Genomic DNA, 23426 nt, shown 5'->3' with positions numbered 1-23426 from the left:
ATACAAGGCACTTCAGACTAATTTTTCAACTCCACCTTCATACTTTTTATAAAATCAAGCTATATTGAACTTCTCTTTTTTCCAACAAAATGCCATGTTTCCTCTTTCATCCCTGACATTTGAACATAAAGTTTTCTCTTATCCTGATCTCTTCTGCATACAATCCCTCACATTATGTTCAGTTAGTATATTTCTTAGGGTATCCTAGGTTATAATGTAGAAACAGGCAACCTTCGAATTAGAGGAACTTAAAACACCAAAAGCGTAAAATTTTCTCATGCAAATTATGTTGCTGGTTGAGGAAACTTGCCAGAGAAACCAGCCTCCAGTTTTTTTACCATGTGTTTCCACGACTGCTGGGGCAGGGAAAGAAAGGCATAGAGAGCAGAATTCTAGCATTGTTACACTTGTATAGAAGAAACACTTAACTCTTCTGCTCAAATTCATTGGCCAAACAGCAAGAAAGTATCATCTCCCACTCTGCTAGAAGGAGAGGACAATCAAATTGCCTATTGCAGTGAATAGTAATTATCCTTATTTTATAACTGCACTGATCCTACTTCCTTTTAATGTAAAATGTTATTTTCTCTTTGAAGCATTTCTCCCTTACAACTCACCCCTTTTCAGATTAGATACTCCTCCCATATTTTTTTCTAGTGCATAACATGGATTTCTTACATCAGCAATTTTGTTTTGCTAGTTTTTGTTTAATTATGTATTTCCCCCTTGCTGTAAGGAAAGTTACAGAAGGTCATTTTGCAGAAGAATGGATACTATGATGACAAAATTATAGGTAATTTGTTGATTTTTTCTTAAATGCACAAATATAAGATTAATTGTACTCCTCAGTCATAAGGCAAAAATCAGTTTTAGGAAGAATTTAATCCTATGCTTCATAGCATTTTATCTAAAATGAAAAGTTAAAAACACCCTACATTTCACCAAATATTATGCAACTCCTCATTCTTAGACATACTGAACAGAATATTATTCAACAGAGTAAAGAAATGATAGGCTAAAATCTGCTCATTAATGTGGAGAATTGAAAGGAAAATTAAGAAGTAAATAAAAAATTTTGATCATGGTGATCTGATATGTCATTTGTAACTATTTTGTATCTGAGATTCTTGAAGACCTTACAGTATCCAAAAATTTTTAGTTGGTAGTTTGAGTTTCTGAGATCCCTATCAAACAAATTGTATCTAAAAGTGTAGGATGAACTTTCCAAAACACATTGCAACAAAACATGTCACTCCACGAATGCTATTGTGACTTTAGTGTACTGTTCAAGTGCCATACCCCTGAACATGATGTTTGACGAGCATGTTTTAGATTTGCCCTACTTATATAAAAAAAGAAGCAAAAATGGAAATAACACTTGTTTGGGTATATTCTATATTCACACTCTCTATTATTCATACAGTTTTTTTTTCAGGTTTAAACATCAAAAATTTATTCTCACAGTTGAAGGAAATAATGTAGTGCTAATACTTACATAACTTAAGCATGGAAAATTCACTCAAGTTTTACCAAAACAAGCATGGAAATGTATATGAATCAAGAAGTATCCAAATGTTTTGGAGCAAATACTAGCTTCTAGAAATAATTATGAAACAAATAAGACGAAATTCCAAAGGTAATGCCACCGCACTGTCTTTTACAAGTATGTCTATGAATGTATATTTTTGTCTAAAATATTGATTCCTCCATTTTATTAAGGCAAAATATAGTGGAATGTTTTCTATCCAGTAAAATGATATATTTTAAACATTAATAATCATATTGAATGATATTATATAAAATGTTAATATAAAGATATGTTTGAAATGTGCTTTGAAATATGGAAAATATGCAATTATGTTGAATTATATATATATGTATTTTTTTTTGAGACAGAGCACCACCAGGTGACAAGGGCAGAATGTGGGTGATGGTGGGGGAGGGGGGGTGGGGGGGGAAGAGAGAGACTGAGGATTTCAAGCAGGCTCCATGCTTATCATGGAGCCCCAAATGGGGCTTGATCCCATGACCAGAGATCCTGACTTGAGCCAAAATAAAGATTAGGGTGTTCAAACGACTGAGCTACCCAGGCTTCCCAATAATGATATCTAAATGTTTATTTATTTTGAGAGAGAAAGAGTGTGCATAAGCAGGGGAGGGCAAAGAGGGAGAGAGAGAACACAAAGCAGGTTCCACACTGTCAGTGCAGAGCCTGATGCAGGGAAGGCTCCCAGGAATGGTGAGATCATGCCCTGAACTGAAATCAAGAGTCAGACACTTAACCAAATGAGCCACCAGGCACCACCCCACAATAATGATGTTTAAATAATAGCCAATGTTCATAAAAAAGAATATGTCACTTGGCTAAAGATGATGTTTCATTTAAAAATAAAATAAGACAAAATTAAACAATTGGAAAAAAAGGATATTCAATATTTAGTGTTTTATGAAGAAACAAAAACTTATTTTGGTCATAGAATTTGAAGATTTTTTTTACATTGTTTTTCAAATTTAGCACCAAGAACTGTTATGAATTCTACAACAAAAATAATAAATGCCATAAACACTTCTTCCAAGTGAGTTTTTTTAATTATCAAAAATTTAACATTAAAGACTATGTATAAAATGAAAAGTAAACAAAATAATTAATTTGAAGAGAAAAACAGAAGTACAATAGCAGTCACATTAACAAAAGGGAAATAAAAAATATTCATAATCGAGGTAAATTTTACCTCCTAAATAATACGTTTCTTATTTCAGAATAAAATCACTTAATATATAGAACTATAAAGTACGTTTTTTTCTATTCTGTCTTCCATTTGTGTAGTCATAGAGCCATGTGGGGTACGTACAATGTGTGATACATTTCATCAGCCAATAGAAAACAGCTGAGTTCTATAGTACAATAGTTAACATATGCATTAGAAATCATTTTAGGGGTGCCTGGGTGGCTCAGTCAGTTAAGCATCTGACTTTGGCTCTGGTCATGATTTTACAGTTTGTGGGTTCGAGCCCCATGTCTGGTTCTGTGCTGAAAGCACGAAGCCTGGAGCCTACTTCGGATTCTGTGTCTCCCTCTCTCTCTGCCCCTGCCCCGCTTCCATCCTGTCTGTCTCTCTCTCCCTTTCTCAAAAATAAACATTAAAAAAAATCATAAATCATTTTATCTTCTTCAGTAGATATTGTGAGGAAGGAAATCTGTGAAAGTAAATACTTTCCTGGAAGAGATTCTTCCCTGGAAGAGAGTGTGAAGGAGACTATGAGTATCAATGCTCTTTCTTTTGGGGGCTCTTGGGAATGTGTCAGGCCAAAACATGCTAGTGCACAAAATATTTATGTAATTATTCTCAACTTCATAAATATATTTTTACATATTTATTTTTAAGAGAAGGAATTAGTGCCAGGGGATGCCAAAAGAAAAGAAAATTACTGGTGTCAGATCTTATCTCAAATTGACTATCACACTCAGATAATCACCATGACCCAAATTCTTTCTCTTTGGAAGGCAGGTTAGAGACCACCTGTCCTTATTAAAACCTAGATGTTACTGCAAGAAGAGGGTAGGCATTGTTCCCACACTCCACTCCAAAATGTTTCCAACACATACATTTATCTTCCTGAATAGTTTTAAATAAATACAACTTCCCCCAACTGTCAACTAAATAAGTACTGGGCACTTGCAATGATACTCATTTCCTTGAATCCAGTTGTGAGCTGTATGAGATCCAATGCTGGACAAGGAAAAAGCCACTAATTCCAAGGCAGCTACAGTAGAAATGCATCTTGGAAGACAATAAAGTCCATGCTTCAAGAAGAACCTATCAAGCTTCAAGAGTAAAGCAGTTCAAGGTCCTGATTTCTGATAAGATCCCAGGATATAGAAACAGTGACAAATATCACAAGTGATAAATGAAGAATAACCTATCTCTTTTCTAGACTAATTTTTCCAAAATATACTTATTAGTTAAAATAACTAAGTTAACTAAGTTAATTAAATGTTTTCATATAGCTTTTGGGTATTCATGCCTCTTCTGAAATTTGGATATTCCAAACTGTTTTGCAAAAAGTAAATTAGGAAAGCTGGAAATATTTTATAAAAACAAGCAACTGTAAAAATGCATTTTAAAATGATTTCAGTGTTCCACTTATATATTCATGTTTTTGTTTTAATAAAATTGAATTAAAACAACTCCCTGACTTTGAAAACTCTAGATCTGTAAAGGAAGAAGCATAAGTAAATGGTGTAGTTCTTTGATAATTAGTCTTTTTTTTCAATTCTTACAAAAACACGATTGACTATAGAAAATAAGGACATTTCCTTCAAAAAAAAGAGAAAAAATATTCTAATTAGCTAGTAAAAGGTGTCTTTAATTTCATAGTTGCTTTGAAGGTATTGATAAGGCATTGCCAAATGCAAAAGTTGAACAGAGGCAGTGAAAGTCAGTTTCCAGTAAAATTTCACAGGTATTCATACATGTATATGTATGTATGTAAATACGAATATACATATGCATTGATTGCATATGTATTTATATGTTTGTATATATATATATATGTGTGTGTTTGTATATATACATATATATAAAATGTGAGAAGTGATCACCATTTTTAAATTTAGAAGAAAGTTAATATAGAAGGTCTAAAGTTATGTAATAGAAATGTAAAATGACAGAATAATTCTTTCATGTCTCTGATTGTTAAATAAGGCAAAGGCAGCAAGTTCAGCCAATCCACTGAATATAAAAAATAACTTAAAGTTGAATACATATAGGTTTCACAAGGATGATGACTTTGACAAAAGTTTCAGCATGAAATAAAATGACATAAAAGAGAAAAAAGAAATTAAAATAAGAATAGGTCTTTTATGTTTTATACATAAAAATACACCTTAACTTCTCACATCAACACATATAAGTGCTATAGTTTATTACAGCTGCTTGGACATCTGTAAAAATAAAGTAAATTACAGATATTTTTAATGAAATAAGCTGCCAGACGGTCATGTCTCTCAATAGTGCTTATCAAGGAAGATATTTTCTTTGCTCTTTAGGCATGAAAAAAAGAGGCATGTTTAATAGCTCCATAGGGATGATAGTTTGTTTTCAAATCTATTTCGCAAAATGTTGGCTTTGAAGATGACTCTTTTTTTATGTTCTGAGATTGGAATTTTGTAGTTCTTGTTTTTCACACTGTTTTTCTATAATCAAAAGATAAACATAATAAAGTGTTTAAAGGAATGAAGAATAATTCTGTTTGAAACCATTAAAAAGGTTCTAATAAAATATACAAAACCAAACAAGATGTCTTTGTTTAAAACATCATCTAGTATTAACAACAGCAAGAATAAATTAAGTCAAATATTCAACACTTTCTCTTGATCTTTTAGTAGGTTTTTATTTTTGAATAGATCCTTGCAATGTGTTTTGCGTTATAAGCAATCTGGAGAGAGAAGAATTTGATGAATGTTAGAGCCTGCTGATAGTTAATGGTTGCCACTTTAACAAATGGATACACAAACACAAATACATATAGGTGAGAGTCCCTGATAATGTTTTAATAAAGGACCAATATGAAAATTTTTTCATGACTTAGTAGGTACATCAATTTGCCTGAAGTGTTGTTGTTCTAACTCCTTTTTCTTTTTAATGTTTATTAATTCTTAGACAGAGAGAGAGAGAGAGAGAGCGCACGTGAGTGGGGTAGGGTCAGAGAAAGGGAGACACAGAATGCAAAGCAGGCTCCAGGCTCTGAACTGTCACTAAAAAGCCTGATGTGGGACTCAAACTCACAAATCCTGAGATCAGGACCTGAGCCAAAGTCAGATGTTTAACCTACTAAGCCACCCAGGCACCCTTCCAACTCCTTTTGAGCTCAAAAGATGGTTACAATTGCAGATCATGTGAGAAAAAATTGGGAGACATTTATATAAACTAGAGCATTCAAGACATAATTTATCAATCATCTTAAAAGTGACAAATTGATTGATTACTCTTTTCAAAACTAACTCTTGTGTTTTCAGATGGTAGGAAATGACCGGTTAATATAATGAGTTAAGTGTTTTATTAGTTGAAAGTTAATCAAACCAATAGTACTTTTACTGACCTTAAAATGTACAACCTTGGAAAAAATAAAAAGTTTAAGTGTACGACCTTGAAACTATAATAGGCTACACATTGAAAATTTGTAGGAAAAAAGATAAAGGGATTTTAAAGTCATGACACTTTAATCCAAACTGTGCCAATAATTTTACTACTTCTTCATCCTGGCATCTAAAATCCATTCACAACTTCCAAGAAGTAGATCTCAGGGATAGGATCTAAAAACCGAGAACTAGCTCCACCGTCTCTTGCTATTTATAATTCTCAAACTCTCAGGAACACACGAAGACCCTTAGAATGGTAGCAATTCCCCGGGTTTTACATAAAAAGAACTTGGAAATAATGTCGATTTTATAGCTCTTGCTTTGCACCACCCTGCATAGTACACACCTGCTCTAATTAAATGTTTCATCATTGGGTTGTAGCAGCAATTTATTTATTTTAACGTATATGCTTTCTTATCACTCTAACAGTGATTCACTCACCTTGGGCCTTTCTGTACATCAAAACACAAAATCTATAAATTCATTAGAGTCAGGTAATATTTTATTCTGCCCCACCAAATACATAATATTCATCACCAGTTTTGAAGCACATCCAATTTTGTGAACCTTTTTACTAGGTTCCAGAAATTGATAAAAATACAAAATAATAACTCTGCATTATAAAAATTAAGACACACACACACACACACACACACACAAGCACCTCAGAGATGAAGAGAGCTGGAGGAAGTAGTCTCCCTATCTCTACAGAAAAAAAAAAAATTAGGAAAGTACAAATTAAGGACTATTCATGAACTTGCCAGAAACCTCAGGTCATAGGACAGAGTTATATAGAATCTAGAGGCACAAAACTTGAACATTTACTTAAATGAAGCAAATGTCAGTGGGCATAATAAAATCTGATAGACTATGAGATGAGTAACAGTGACAACCTGTTGGGTTAGCATGAAAGTATGAAGTTCCTGAATTCAGATCGTAGGAGAGTTCCCACCTGTTTATACCCTTTCTCTCTAGGAATTTCACTAGGTTTTTGCAAGAAGGATTAAGGGAGAATATGAAAAAGTACCCCACTTAATTCAGGCTAATGGTCGGGAATGGTAGCCATTGTGAACTCCAGCCAGATTCCTTTCCAGTACCTCCCTCACAGAATAAGAGTCATTTGTAGGAAAAAGGATACCTAGGCCTGTGGCTCAGAGCAGTGCTGGAATGTCATCACAGCTGGGAGAGACGAAGGAAGGCCATTACTGATCCATCTAACTTATCTCACCTAAGTAACAAAATAGCTAATCCTCAAAAGCAAGGGCTTCAACTTTGTAACACAAGGATCCTGAGGTTTACCTACTGGACATGGGAAACAGGAACTGGGTGGAGAAAAGGTCCATGCTTAGAGGAGAGGCACTACTACTTGCAAGGGCCAAAACGGATATGCAAATCCATTGTGTTTTCCAAATACAAACTTAATCATTACATCAGGGAAGCCTCCATTCCCATCACCATGTAAACAAGTCTTGAGTTAAATAGGACATTGGGAGAACTTGAATAGCTCTCAGAAAAAGTCACTCTGAGAAACAGCTCAAGGAGGAGAAGAAGCAAGGAGAACAAATGATATACTCTTGGAGGAATTTGAAGTTACTTGTGCCTATAGAAATAGTAAACTCTAACTCCAATAACAATAGGAACAAAGAACTTCAAACAGAAACCAATTATTGCTTAGAATAACAAAAGTTCCTACATTATAGGTCCAGCAGGAACAAAAACAAGTATTCTTCCCCATGCATAATAAATATTTACCCCAGAATCTGCTATCCTATAAATATGTCTGGCTTTCAACAAGAAAATATGAGGCATACCAAAAATGCAAGAATAGGCATTGTCTGAAGAGAAACATCAGTCATTAAGGTTAGATTCGGATGTTACAATTATTAGAAAAGAAATTTACAGTAACTAGAATTAATATTTTAAAAGCTACAATGGAAAAGATGGACAAGGTGCAAGACCAGGTAGGTGATTTCCTCAGAGAAAAGGAAACACTAAGAAAGACAAAAAAGAAAATATTAAAAATCAAGACCAAAATAATAGAAATGAAGAATGCTTTTGATGGGCTTATAAGTGGACTTGTCATAACCAAGGAAATAGTCTGTGAACTTGAATGAAATGAAACAAACACAAAGGGTTAAAAAAAAAAGATAAATAACAAAACCAATACGTGTAGAACGATTCATCCAAGAGCTAAGGGCCAATAGCAAATGTAAAAAAAATAAAAATTAAAAGTTAAAAAAATGAATGACAGAAAGAGAAAAGAATAAGCAGAAACACAAATATTTGAAGAAATAATGCTTAGATTTTCCAAAATAGTGACAAATCCCAGAGCACAGATCAAGAAGCTCAAGAACAGCAAGCAAGTTAAATATCAAAACCCAGACTTACACTCATGCACACACCTAAATGTGACAATAGCATCCAAGCTTCTCAAATCCAGAGAGAGAAAATCCTGACTAATCAGATGGTTTAAAAAAAAAAAAAAATCTTAGAGGAATGAGAATAACAATTACAGCAGACTTATCAGAAATAACAGAAACAAAAGGAAGACATATTTGAATTCTGGGGAAAAACAAAGAAATAGCTATCAACTGGTAATTCTGTATCTACTAAAATATTCAGCAAAATGAAAGAGAGATAAGGCCTTTTTCAGGGAAATGAGTGCTGATGGAATTTATTGTTAGACCTACCCTACATGAGTTGCTAAAGGAAGTTCTTCAAACAGAAAGATATGCTATAGAACAAAATATTAGATCTACACAAAGAAATAAAGAAGAACAAAAGGGAAATCAATGTAAAAATACACTTAATTTTCTTACTTCAAAAGTACCGGATTCTTTAAAGCAGTATTAGTAACAATGTATTGGATGATTATAGCATATGTAAGTGTAACATATAGGACAAATGCTCAGAAGAGGAATTGGAATTGGAATATACGTTTCACTACAAGTAAAGCAATATCATTTGAAGGTGGAAGCAGCATATTTAAAATTTTATATTGTAAACCCTAAGGAAACCACTTAAAGCAGATAAAAATGTGTATACAAAAGTCAATAGAGGAAATAAAATAGAACCATAAAAGATGCTCAAACAAAACCATGGAAGGCAAAATAGAAGTCAAAGAAACAACAAATTCAACAAACAGCTATCAAGATGGTTGATTTTAATTTCTCTGTATCAATAATCACTGCAAATGTAAATTGTCTAAATATATGAGTTAAAGTCAGATTTTCAGACTATATATAAAAGAAACAACTATATGCTTTCTATAATAAACTCACAGAAATATAAAGAGAGGTTAAAAAAAGTGATGAAGTACATCATGAAAAAACTAAGAAAAAAATTCAAGGTCGAAGCAGCAATATTAATTTCAGAATGTGTTAACCTCATTACAAAGAAGATTATCAAGGGTAAAAAGAAACTATGCATAATTGATAAAGGAGTCAATTCCTCAAGAGACAAAATAACCCTAAACGATATGCATATAACAATAGAGTTTAAAAAAATACGAAGTAAAAAATTAATTGATCTAGGATAGTAAATAAACAAATTCCAAATTAGAGACCTAAATACGGCTTTCTCAGTTAACTGATGAAAAAAAATAAATGGTAGAAACTCAGTATGCAAATACATGACCTAAAGAGCACTATTAAATTTGACCTAAATGACATTTATATAGTGCTTCATCAAACATCAGCAGGATATATCTATGTTTAAGTGTACATGAAGCATTCACTGATAGTTTTTTAAACCAAAAATGACCAAGAAAATGTAAAACACAGAAGGTACTTTCTTGGACATAAAATAACATAGCGTTCAGAAACAAAATAAGACAAAATTAAAGCATATCATAATATGCTAAAGAATCTGAGGAATTTATGTGTGTGTGTGTGTGTGTGTGTGTGTGTGTGTGTGTGTGTGTATACATACAGTTGACCCTTGAATAACAGGATTTTGAACTGTGTGGGTCCCCTTATATGTGAATTTTTTCAATAAATATAGTACAGTATTGTAAACATATTTTCTCTTGAAGATTTTTTCTTCTCTCTCTCTCTCTCTTAAAAAAAAAAAAGAGAGAGAGCTCACCTGTGATCAGGTGAGGGACAGAGGGAGAAGGAGGGAGAGAGAGAATCCTAAGCAGGCTCCACATTTAGCATGAAGTTTGACCTGGGGCCCAATCCCACAACCCTGGAATCATGACATGAGCCAAAATCAAGAGTTGGTTGCTCAATCGACTGCACCACCCAAGCATCCCGTCTCCTGAAGATCTTCTTAGTAACATTGTCTTTTCTCTAGCTTGCTTTATGGTAAGAATACAGTATGTGATACATACAACAAACAAACTATGTGTCAATTGACCACTATCAATAAGGCTTCTCTGGTCAACAGTAGACTATTAGGAGTTAAGTTTTGGGAGAGTCAAAAGTTATATGCAGATTTTTAACTGTAAGAGCAGGTTGGTGCCCTTATAACCCCCACATTATTCCAGGATAAAACTCTATGTATACATATTTTTAAAAAATATCAATCATGCTATTGATTCATGCAACAACATGGATGAAAGTTAGATGCATTTTGCTAAATGAAAGAAACTAGACCCAAAGACTGAACATTGTAGGATTCCATGCATTTTATGTTCTAAAAAGACAAAACCACAGGGACAAAAAGACATCTGTGGTTGCTAAAGGTTGGAGAGTAGTTACTATAAAGGTCATTTACAAGAGAAATGTTAGGGTGAGTGACTATTCTGGATACTATTGTGCTGGTGGAATCGTGGTTTTATGTATTTGTTAAAACCCAGGGAAATGAACATCACATGTGAACTTTAATCTTTGCAACACTTCCTCCCCAAATGAAGATGTTGAGTAACCCTAAGGAATTCAGACTATGTCATAACTTTAGTTATCAGTTTCATTCTTTCATTTTTTTCTACATCTCAAGTTCTTAAAAAGGAATTTAACATAGATTGTAAAGCTCTCAACCAACATTTGAGATTGGGTGCAAACTTTCAGGCAAATAGAAGATTACACTCTTCTACACACGAAAATAGACACGAACATGTTACTAGCTTAGGCCAGTAAAATGTGAGATGAAGAGAAGTGTGTCACTTCCAGGTAAAAGCTTTTAAGAATTACTTTAGGATTTTCCATGATCTCTCTTCCTGCTATTATATTAGAACTGAAGGCTAATAGGAATGTCATAAAATTAAACCTACCTGAAACGTGGCAATGTATTGTTCACTGATGCCCTGGAGAAGCATTTGTAAATAGAGTAGACCAGATATTGTATGAAATAAATTTATGCTTTGTAAAGCCACTCATAATTTTAGGTTGTATATTATGGCAGCATATTCCAACGTATCTTTGCTTATATAGAAAATTTCCTTCAATTATTTAAATTCCCAAGATTCTCATTCTTATTAATAATTTGGTTCTATTCTCTCAGCTCTTTACTGAAAATATTTTCTTGCATATTGTTATTGTAATTAATATATCCCTAATGTCTTTCACTTGTGGCCTTCTAAATAACATTTTACATTGATAGACAACTTTATAAGAAAGTTTTCAGTATAATACTGTTACTGCAGAAGTTTATAATATATACTAGGAGAAAAGTCACTCATATGCAAATCATTCAGAAACATAATCACATCCTGAACATCTTGAAATCTTCCCTTAAATATATTTTTATGTATATAAATATATTTGGAGCACCTGGGTGGCTCAGTCAGTTGAGCATCTGACTCTTGATTTAGGATCAGGTCATGAACTAGTGGCAACGAGCCCTGTGTGGGGCTCCATGCTGAGTGTGGAGACTGCTTAAGATTCTCTCTCTCCAGACACCTGGATGGCTCAGTTGGTTAAGCATCCAACTTTGGCTCAGGTCATGATTTTGCAGTTCCTGAGTTCAAGCCCAGCATCAGGCTCTGTGCTGACACCTCAGAGCTTGGAGCTTGCTTCGGATTCTGTCTCCCTCTCTCTCTGCCCCTCCCCTGCTTGTATTCTCTTCTCTCTCTCTCCTCTCTCTCTCTCTAAGATAAATAAACGTTAAAAAAATAAAAGAAATGCTTTGCTGGATTTTCTAGAAAATGGATGATACCTGCTAATGTAAACATAATCTTATTTTCCACTACCATTGTATTTGTTTCCATTTGCTATATTATGACTACAAAGTTCAGTGTTTTAGCTAACAGACCCAGAACATTTTTTAGTATTTTTAATGTTTATTTATTTTTGAGGGAGAGAGAGAGAGCACAAGCAGGGGAGGAGCAGAGAGAGGGAGACACAGAATCTGAAGCAGACTCCAGGCTCTGAGCTGTCAGCACAGAGCCTGATGCGGGGCTCAAACTCACAAACTGCAAGATCATGACCTGACCCAAAGTCAGATGCTTAACCAACTGAGCCACCCAGGCACCCTCCAGAAAACAAATTCTTGATGACCCAGGTCAGATGATAACTTTCCTTTTAAAACTCCTGTAATAGTAGTTTCAGAAAAAATTTTTACTTCTATGTTATAAAAAAATAAAATATCCCACCCCATAAGAGCTGCTTTATGGGCTTTTCTGTATTCTTTTATATATAGTATGTTACTGACAAAAGAGCAGACCCTCTATCTCTTCCAACTTTGCAATCAGTGTCTTTCATTTTAAAGCTCTTCAATAAACATTTGGTTAAATTGATAAACATCTTACAAACTCTTAACCAGAATGAAATGATAAATAGAATAACGTTTAAGACATCAGAAAATGTTTGGGGAGTGATATATTACTGGAATGGTATTAATATCTTAGTTTTTATTAAAAAGTTAGCTTTTCATTTTAAGTACAAACAAGTAAAATATCATGCAATAAGATTTTTTAGCTGCAATCATTACATTTAGCAGCAATCATCACAAATATTTCATTGTAACTCCTTGTCTTTCCAAAGTTGTACTTCAAATAGTTATAGTGACATGAAATATAAGGAGATTTTTATCCTTTTTTATCCACAATATTACTCCATTTTGTCTTAACTCATGCCCAAAGTATACTGGCTTTCAGAGTTGTGTTTTTTTCCCTCCTTAAATAGTCCCTCAACTTCACATATTTGAAATGTCAGTAAATGTAAATTATGACAAATATTTTCAATCTAAATATTTATATTTTATAAATATTTTTCAATTGCCTCCCATTATTTACTAAGAATTGCTAACTAAATAGGGTTTCAGATATTCCTTTAGGCAATCAATGTTTTTTCAGAGAAATACTGGAGGTCAGAGGCAGTTAGAACAGCAAAACTAATTTATTCATTTAGTTTATTTAAAATGTACACATTGCCCAAAGCCAGTAGCACAATGTACAGAACATAAATTACAACACTTAAACTGAATGTAGCACCTGAATGGAAGATATAAATACTAATGGGAATGGTGTATATGGAAACAGAAGGCAGAAAAACAACAGTAAAAGGCCACTCTGATATAATGCTCACTTTATTGGGAAATCGGTTACATTCCAGAGATAGTCTTTGTGTAGAAGATTAACACTGAGATGTAGACATGAATTTTCCGGAAACAAAATACAGATCTTAACATTTAGATTAAGGAATATGGTGAAATATGAAATACTCAAGTATCAAATTAGGTGTGAATTAAAAGTAATAATTCTCTTAAGTATGTTTGGGATATGAAGAAGAGATTAAATATAACTTAACAGATTACCTAAATAAACAACTCCAATAAAAATTAGCTTTTTTAAGGAAGGGAATGCCATAGAGAAATTGCTAATTTTTCCCATGAAATCTTTTCATAATATTTTTCAGTGCATTTATTCTACTTAAAAAAAATTTTTTTTTCAACGTTTATTTATTTTTGGGACAGAGAGAGACAGAGCATGAACGGGGGAGGGGCAAAGAGAGAGGGAGACACAGAATCGGAAACAGGCTCCAGGCTCTGAGCCATCAGCCCAGAGCCTGACGCGGGGCTCGAACTCACGGACCGCGAGATCGTGACCTGGCTGAAGTCGGACGCTTAAACAACTGCGCCACCCAGGCTCCCCACATTTATTCTACTTTAAATTTCTGTGTAAGTCTTACTGAAACAGTACTTTCAAATTTCCTATAAAAAATAACAAAATAAACTTCCTTAATAAAAGTCAAGCCAGCAATGTTTTCATTTATTTTGTTTGTTTGTTTTTGTTTGTTTGTTTGTTTGTTTGTGGGTTCACAAACTTTGTAGTAAGTTGACTCGTCGGCTGTCCCAAAATATGTCTAAGTCCTAATACCTACAGCCTGTGAATGTTAAATGGAAAAAGACTTGTACACGTAATTAACTAAGAATGTTGAGATGATGAGATAATCTCAAACTATCTGGGTGGGTCGACCCTGAATCCAAAGATATGTGTCCTCACAAGAGAAAAGCAGAAAGCAGAGGGAAATTAGACAAATGGAAAAGATGCATGCACACAGGTCAAGATGATCTGAAGCAAATAACCTTGACTAGAGTCATGCAATACCAGCTAAGAAACACCATGAACCGCCAGCAGCTACCAGAAGCCAAGAAAACATGAAAACATGACATAGATTCTCCTCCAAAGCCTCTGGTATGGCCCCATTAACATGTTAATTTTGGACTTCTTAACTCCAGAACTGTGAAGGATTAAATCTATTGTTTTCAACATGGAATACGTGTCTTTTTCGTTTGTTTTACAGCAGCTGTCAATTCTTGTTACTGAAGTTCTCCATGACAATGGAAAATTGTAAAACTTCCAACTTATCCTTGATTGCATTTCCAAATCAGTGGAATACTAAAATATTTTAATAGATCTATTCATTTCTTGTGTAATCCCATCATTCATTCTTATTCCCAGTGCTTATTAGAACACTGTAATGAAATTAAATACTACTTAATAGTTACTGGAAAACACCTCATAGTAAAATATGAAAGAGACTACTTGAATGTAAAGTGATGAAAATAAATTTCAGGAAATTAATAATGAAGATAAAATTATATGGCTATGTAAACATAAAAATAAATTGTGAGGCCCAAAGGCATTAGTCAGGATAAAGAAGACAACATTATAATGACAAGAAGTAAACTGAACCTGAACGTATTTAGCACAGTAGCCAAAAGCATGTGGAAAAGTAGTTATCTGAATTGTAAGAATAATTGACAATCAGACTGAAAGATCTTGAGACATTTCACTAAAGAAAGGAAAATTGATGTGTAAAGTCACTCACAAGCAGAAAAAATAATGTGGATATGGAAAAATTAATACGAATATAGAAGCATCATTAAAAAGGTGGACACAATGGATGTTTGTGCATTAGTAATCTAAAAGAGGATTTAAGTTCTCTGCAATGCAATTATACTGAAATCAAGGCGTGAATACACATTTTTTTAATTTTAAAATGCCAAAAAATATTTTTAAAATAAGTCATGATATGATATACATGAGCAACTAGAATTTGCAATGACAAATAAGTCATATTGTGTGCAAATGCTCATGCCATATCACTCCAAAAATCTCATTTCTAGCTCTATATCAGAGATACTTTCTTGCATATGTCCTCTGGGAAATTTATATAAAATATTATTTATTGTAGCAACTATTTGCATTTTGAAAAAAAAATAATGTGAAAACCAATGCTTCATCCACAGGAAAGCTAATAAACTGTATACAATATCAAACTAAAATTAGTGACCTAATTCCACATAAATCATCTTTGATAAAACAAATTGAAGAAGAAACTAATTGCAAAATGATACACAAATTGATAATGGTTACATATTATTTAAAAACATATAAAATGATATTATTTACTACAATTAAGTTCATAGGACTAACACAAATCAAAATAGGAACAGCACCTATCTGGGCCATAAGGTAAGCTGTAAAAGCTGCAGCTGATAATAGAACTTTAATTTTACAGTTTTTGCTCATGTATATGGCAAGTGCATAATATTTTAAAATCAACAGTGATTATGTGGAGGCCTTTTTAAAAAAATTGTATGTTAAATATTTATTCATTTACAAGAAAAAAACACAAAAGAATAGACTATTATGATATATATGTCCTGAGCCTTTGAATTTTTGAAGATGTTTATCTTTCTTTCACAATAAACATTGACAACTTGGCTTAATATAGAATAAATGTCACAATACTGTTTCTCCTCACAACTATATATTGCTCAATTATATTAATAGCCATTATAGAGAAGTATGAGCTATCTTTTATTTTGAATTCCAATATAGTTAACGTACAGTGTTATATTAGTTTCAAGCATAAATATCGTGATTCAACAATTCCATACATCACCCAGTGCTCATCACAGCAAGTGCACTCCTGAATCCCCATCATCTATTTCACCCATCTCTCCATCTCCCCTCTGGTTAACCAGTTTGTTCTCTGCAGCTAAGATCTTGTTTCTTAGTTTCTCTCACTCTTTTTCTTCCTTTGCTTATTTTGTTGTTTTTTTTTTTTGTTTGTTTGTTTCTTAAATTCCACATGAATGAAATCACATACTATTTGTCTTTGACTTATTTCACTTAGCACTATACTCTCTACCTCAATCCATGTCATTGCAGATGGCAAGATTTCATTCTTCTTATGGCTGAATAATATTCCTTTGTGTATATATATCACATCTTTTTATCCATTCATCTCTTGGTGGACACTTGGGTTGCATCCATAATTTGGCTATCATAAACAACGCTACAATCAACATAGGGGTGTATGTACCCTTTTGAATTAGTGCTTTTGTATTTTGAGGATAAATGTCCAGTAGTGTGATTGCTGGATCATAGGGCAGTTGTAATTTTAACTTTTTGAGGAACCTCCATACTGTTTTCCACAGTGGCTGCCCCAATGCAAGTTTCTACCAACAGTGCAGGAGGGTTCCTTTTCCTCCACATCCTCGTCAACACTTGCTTCTTGTGTTTTTGATTTTAACCATTCTGACAGGTGTGAGATGATATCTCCTTGTGGTTTTTATTTGTGTTTCCCTGGTGATGAGTGATGTTGGGCATCTTTTCATGCTTCTGTTGACCACCTGGAGGTCTTCTTTGAAGAAATGTCTGTTTGTGTTTTCTTCGCATTTTAATTGATGATTTATTTGGGGGGGGCGGGGTTGAGTTTGAGAAGTTCCTTATATGTTTTGAATACTAGCCCTTTATCAGTTATGTCATTTGCAAATATCTTCTCACAAAGAAATAGTAAGATATTCCATGCTCCCGGATTGGAAAAAGCATCTATACTACCCAAAGCAATCTACACATATAATGCAATCCCAATCAAAATACCAACAGAATTTTTAAAAGAACTGGAACAAACAAGCCTAAAATTTGTATGGAACCACAACAGACCCCAAATGGCCAGAACAGTTTTGGAAAAGAAAAGTAAAGCTGGAACTATCACAATTCCAGACTTCAAGTTTTATTACTGATCTGTAGTAATCAAAACTGTCTGTTTTGTGCATAGATCGACACCATTTTCATTGCTCTAAGTGATACAAAAATTTATTCTTTAAAATTAAAATTTAACAATTCTATCTTGCTATACATGGAAAGGAATATTTCCATGAGTTTTACCTGATACTAGTTCGGTCCTTTTTATAAGATGACTCTTCTCCTGTTAATTCTTTAAGCCTTTTTTGTCTCTTAAAAAATATTGTTATCCTAAATATTACTGATCATAGAGTAGTTAATTCTAGAACTTCTGTGCCTTGTATTTTTTTCTATTTGAAGTATAAAGATATTTTTTGCATCATTAAGTTCTTTATTTTCTGTGTTATGAAAGGCTTTTATGGTGGTTTTATAACAATTTTTTTCCTGTTTATAGATCTTTGAGAAGATGACTAAATAATCCATATCTTTGTAAGTGGGAAGCACATGATATTCAGATTGGCCTTTTTTTTTTTTTTTTTTTTTTTTAACTGGGCCCTTGTTTGCTATTGTGGTTTTCATTTAAATCAGACGTCTCATTGTTATTTATAACTTCTATCCATGTGATATTGTACAGTCCTAAATTTTATAAGGTCTATTGACTTACAAAGAATATCCTGGTCCCTCCCTCTAATATATAACAATTATCTGCTAATATACTTATGAGGGTAAGAGTTTATAAGGATCTTCTGAGAACACGTAAAGCAGTATTTTGTAAGGAAAGCTGAATAAAAATACTTAGCAAGTCCTAGCCCTGATTCTTTTAGGTCTACCATTTTCTACCCAGGACTTAATTTCTCCAGAAATGAAACCTTTTCCTTAATTCATTTTTGCTATAATATTCATTGAGTCAACTGAAATATAGGTTTAAGAATTGGTTTAAGTAAAAAGATACTAATGGGCCAAATTTAAGAGTGTAATAGTTCTAACGAACTTGGAGAGCAGAAGTGTGGTTTCTTTCTTGAGCTTTATCCTTTCTGTAAGGTAGTCTTCACAAGAAGAGGTACATGAATCAATATTAGATATAGATTCTTCCCTAAAGGCCCCACAAATATTTCTGTGGTTATTTCTGAAAACTCATTAAACTGACGAGCAGATAGACAAAGTTAATTACTTTTAGATCTGTTGGAATTTTGCATCTCTAATATGGTTTTCATGAATCCTTCAAAGGAAAGATTTTGTGAAATAAACTACATATCACTAGCTTTTAGTCAATTTAAATTAAAATTGTTATAAAGGACATTAAATTTTACTTTCATGTATCAACTTTCTAATTTAATATTTTTTAACATTCATTTATTTTTGAGAGAGAGGGGCAGAAAGAGAGAGGGAGACACAGAATCCGAAGCAGGCCCCAGACTCCAAGTTGTCAGCACAGAGTCCAACAAGGGGCTGAAATTCACAAACCATGAGATCATGACCTGAGTCGAAGTTGGACGCTTAACTGACTGAGCCACCCATTTGCCCCCAACATTCTCATTTTAAATGGCTTAAAAGCAGTTTCTTCTCTGAAATCTTCATTTCATTTTAGTGTTTTGTGCAGTACTTTCAACTGGTGAATCCTCAATCATTTCTGTTTACCAAAATAAATATATATTGTATTTTATCCTAATCAAAGTTAAACTTCTAGGTAATAAAATATAAAAACCCAATGACATGAAATTTTCATCTCTGAAGAGTTCTTAGCCAGTATAATTGATCTCTGATAATTATTATGTAAAACAGAATCCAAGAGGCGTATCAATTGCCTCTAAAAACATGGAAAATATTAAAAAAGGATATAAAATAAATTGTATCATTAAAAATGGCAAAACAATGTTTTAATTATTGCTATTTTAAAACATATACAATCACAGTATCATGTTATTTCTTTTGAATACCAGTTTATTACTTTATTTCTACATGTTGCCAACCACTTCATGAAGCTGCAAAGATCAGTGAAGTAACTGATTTCCCTTTCATGGTAGGTTTACCATTATTGCAGTAGTCTAGAAAAATTTATCCAAAAAATGGCTAAAATTATTATTAGGTCACTGTAGTAATAGGCCAAGACCATATAAATATAAACTTGTAATGCATGTACTGAAAAAATTAAATGAAAGTAACTGAGGTGAACTTTCAGGAAGATGGTAATAAATAGAATTATTAAGACAAAACATGGAAAAGTAGAAGGTATCAGTGTTTCACCAGCCAATGACCAGGAAGATAATTCCATAAAGAAAAAATTTAATACCTTCACCATTGCTCTGTAAATTGGAGATGGTTACATGAACCCATCATAATCATAGTACTAGATTTAATATTATCCAACTGATTCCCCATGATGTGATTCAATATTCAGCAACAAACCTCCTTAAATATAAATTTACATCACTTTCAGTTATTTTATAGGGGAAAGTTTGTCGAAGAGTAAAAACTACTTTTTGCTCTAAAGAAGTCTCTCTATGGGGGCGCCTGAGTGGCTCAGCTGGTTAAGCTTCTGACTTCAACTCTAGTCATGATCTCACAGTTGGAGAGTTTGAGCCCAGTGTTGGGCTCCGTGCTGACAGCTCAGAGCTTGAAGCCTGCTTCGGATTCTGTGTCTCCCTCTCTAGGCCCCTCCCATCCTCACCCCACCTCTCAAAAATAAACATTAAAAAAAAAAAAGATGTCTCTCTATGGACATTAATAGATACCCATTCAGCATAGATATAACTTTATTAGGCATGGGTAAATTTTATCAGAATTTTGCTGATTATATCAAATTTTACTCAGAATGCTGAATTTTTTAGATTTGAAAAGCTAGAGACCAACAACTGAATAAGCATCCACACAAAGATAATGCTTTACAATGAGATGCTGCCTCCATGTATAAATGGTGCCTATAGATAATGCTGGTAATTCATATTATCACTTAGTGTAACAATAGAAGACTTCATGTTTTATTACGGCATTGAGGAGAACTTTCTCATGTGCGTAGCTCAGAAAATATGGGATTTTTCAGTCTGAAAATTTAAAATGTTTTTCTCTGTTAGATATTATTTCATTATCTTAAGCATATCTTTCTGGTTTTCTAATTTCCATGCCAATAATATCTGTTTTTAGCTACATCAAGATAGTGTCAAGATTTGCCAATTAAGAATATAAATGTGAAAATTTTGGAAAGTGCTATGTAAAGGAAACCAATGCTTGAGGTGCTAATTAATGGATTTCCTCAATCTGGATAAAACTTTGTCTTCCAAAAAGGGTCTTTAATAATCTCCTATTCAACTGCTTTATTGAAGACTCTTAAATTAATAGAATAGACAAATTTATTCAGGTCATGTTTCTTTTTCTGTAGAAAATGAAAACCAGTTGTCAAATTACTAATAAGGACTGAATGACTTTCACTGATGACAGGGCCAAAAAGGAAAAGATGATAGTTTACTATCCGATAATCTTGTCCCAATGACTAAGAAAGACTTGAAAGCCCTTAGATGAGTGATTGTTGATGATTACAAAGCAATTCTGGTATACATAGAGAAATAAATAAGTACTCAAAAAAAAAATCAATATTCAGGAACAGCTGGTTTGCATTTATAATTAGCTGTGAGCAATCATCAAAATGTAAAAGTGGTAAACAATCTAGCTTTATAAGACCTAAAGTAATTCTACAGATACTCATAGTACACTGCTTTCTCTCTCACTGTTGTAATTTCTCTCTGCTATAATTTCCAAAAAATTGACAACATAATGGGACAAAGAGGATTTTGAAAATTCTTAGCTAGTTTTTAAGTGTACTTGGTCATTTGCAAGGGAGTTTATGTTAAAATAAATCATTTTACTCTAACAAAGGGACAAGTAAATAGAACTAGGTAACGCAATACATTTTTAGTTAAAGGTAAGTAAAAAAATCCAAGGTAAAAGCTCTATTTTCATGGGAGAACAAGATTCATAGGCCATATACAAAATTGAAGGGAGGGATCCAATAATTTTTAGCTTTTATTTGACCATGAGAATCAGAACTTAAATTTTATTGTTATTGACTTATTGAAAGTGTAAGTAATTAACATGCTTTGTCCATTGAAAAGGTTAAAAGGCAAACCCTTGTATATTATTTAACATTTTTATATTACTAAAACTATAATAGCTATTTGTATAGGTCTCTGTATGCCTAGTTTAGACAACAATTTCTCAATCAGACACATTCATATTTAGGCAAATGATTCTAATGTCACTGAAATTACAAACAAAACCAACAGGGATGCTTTTCTCATATTTCCCTCTCCATATATATGTATTAATTCAGTTAAGATTTTTCAAATGCAAAAGTCCTAACTTAATCAAATTTGACTTTACTATTAAAATCATATTTTAATCAATGATGCTTATCAAGACTGAACTTATACATTTTGATCAAGGACGGTAGAATATATCTGAAGAATATTTTTATTGGGTATTCGTGAAAGTAATGCATATCAAGCAGGAAACCTAATGAAATGTCGTAATTTTGCTTAACACACCTACACACCCATACCCCAGAAGTGAGAATTTCCCTTTTAGCTCAGATTTATAAGCATATAATCGTTAATTATATTTAAGAAAAAATATGAATTTAATACAGAACTCTACATTTTCAAGTCTGTCTTCATATTCAGTAATCAGCCCACTCGTTTTTCAATTAGTTGAGGTTACACAGTTTCATTTAATATTTGAATTATTCAGTTTAATTAAAGTAACAAATTCAGACTTAAATGTGCTCAAAGGGGTTGAAAAATTAATTGCAATTTAGAATGTAGCATTTAAAAAAAATATGTCCTCTAGCAGCCTGGAACTTAAAAATATTTCAGTTAAAATTTGAGAAGTTACTCATTTGAAGCTCAAGAAGTATGCCAACTTTACAAATATTAAATAAACAATATTATTAATATATTAGTTGAAAATTTTATAATTTGTTTGCAAAGTAAGGGCACAGAGACAATATGACACAACAAAGACAAATGTGATTTAAAAAGGATTATTCCGGGGCGCCTGGGTGGCGCAGTCGGCTAAGCGTCCGACTTCAGCCAGGTCACGATCTCGCGGTCCGTGAGTTCGAGCCCCGCGTCAGGCTCTGGGCTGATGGCTCAGAGCCTGGAGCCTGTTTCCGATTCTGTGTCTCCCTCTCTCTCTGCCCCTCCCCTGTTCATGCTCTGTCTCTCTCTGTCCCAAAAATAAATAAAAAACGTTGAAAAAAAAAATTTTAAAAAAAAAATAAAAAGGATTATTCCTTTTTAAAGGAATAATCAGGTACTGCTTTTAACTAGAAATGTATTTACAGATAGGGGCGCCTGGACTTCTCAGTCAATTAAGCCTCCAACTTTGGCTCAGGTAGTGATCTTATGGTTCATGAGTTCGAGTCCCTGCATCAAGTTCTGTGCTGACAGCTTGGAGCCTGGAGCCTGCTTGAGATTCTGTGTCTCCCTCTCTTTGCCCTTCCCATGCTCTCTCGCTTTCTCTCTCTCTTTCAAAAATATACAAACATTAAAAAATTTTTTTTTAATTATAATAAAAGTATTTACAGTAGGTATGAAAGTATTTAGTAGTTAAAATCACAACAAAAAAGAAACGTGCTTTATAATACTTATAGAATACTTAATAGAGTCATTGTGCTAGAATATTTTTTTTATTACATTCTTTAACGTTCATTTATTTGTTCGAGACAGGGAGAAACAGATCCTGAATGGGAGAGGGAGACAAAGAATATGAAGCAGGCTCCAGGCTCTGAGCTGTCAACACAGAGCCAGAGGCTGGGCTCAAACCCACAAACCATGAGATCATGACCTGAGCCTAAGTTGGTCGCTTAACTGACTGAGCCACCCAGGCACGCCCATTGTGCTAGAAATTTTACAAGTATTGCCTTATTTT

This window comes from Lynx canadensis, chromosome C2, assembly GCF_007474595.2.
Source record: "Lynx canadensis isolate LIC74 chromosome C2, mLynCan4.pri.v2, whole genome shotgun sequence".
Taxonomy (NCBI): domain Eukaryota; kingdom Metazoa; phylum Chordata; class Mammalia; order Carnivora; family Felidae; genus Lynx; species Lynx canadensis.
The sequence above is the reverse complement of the archived record's forward strand: the minus strand, read 5'-3'. Positions refer to the sequence as shown.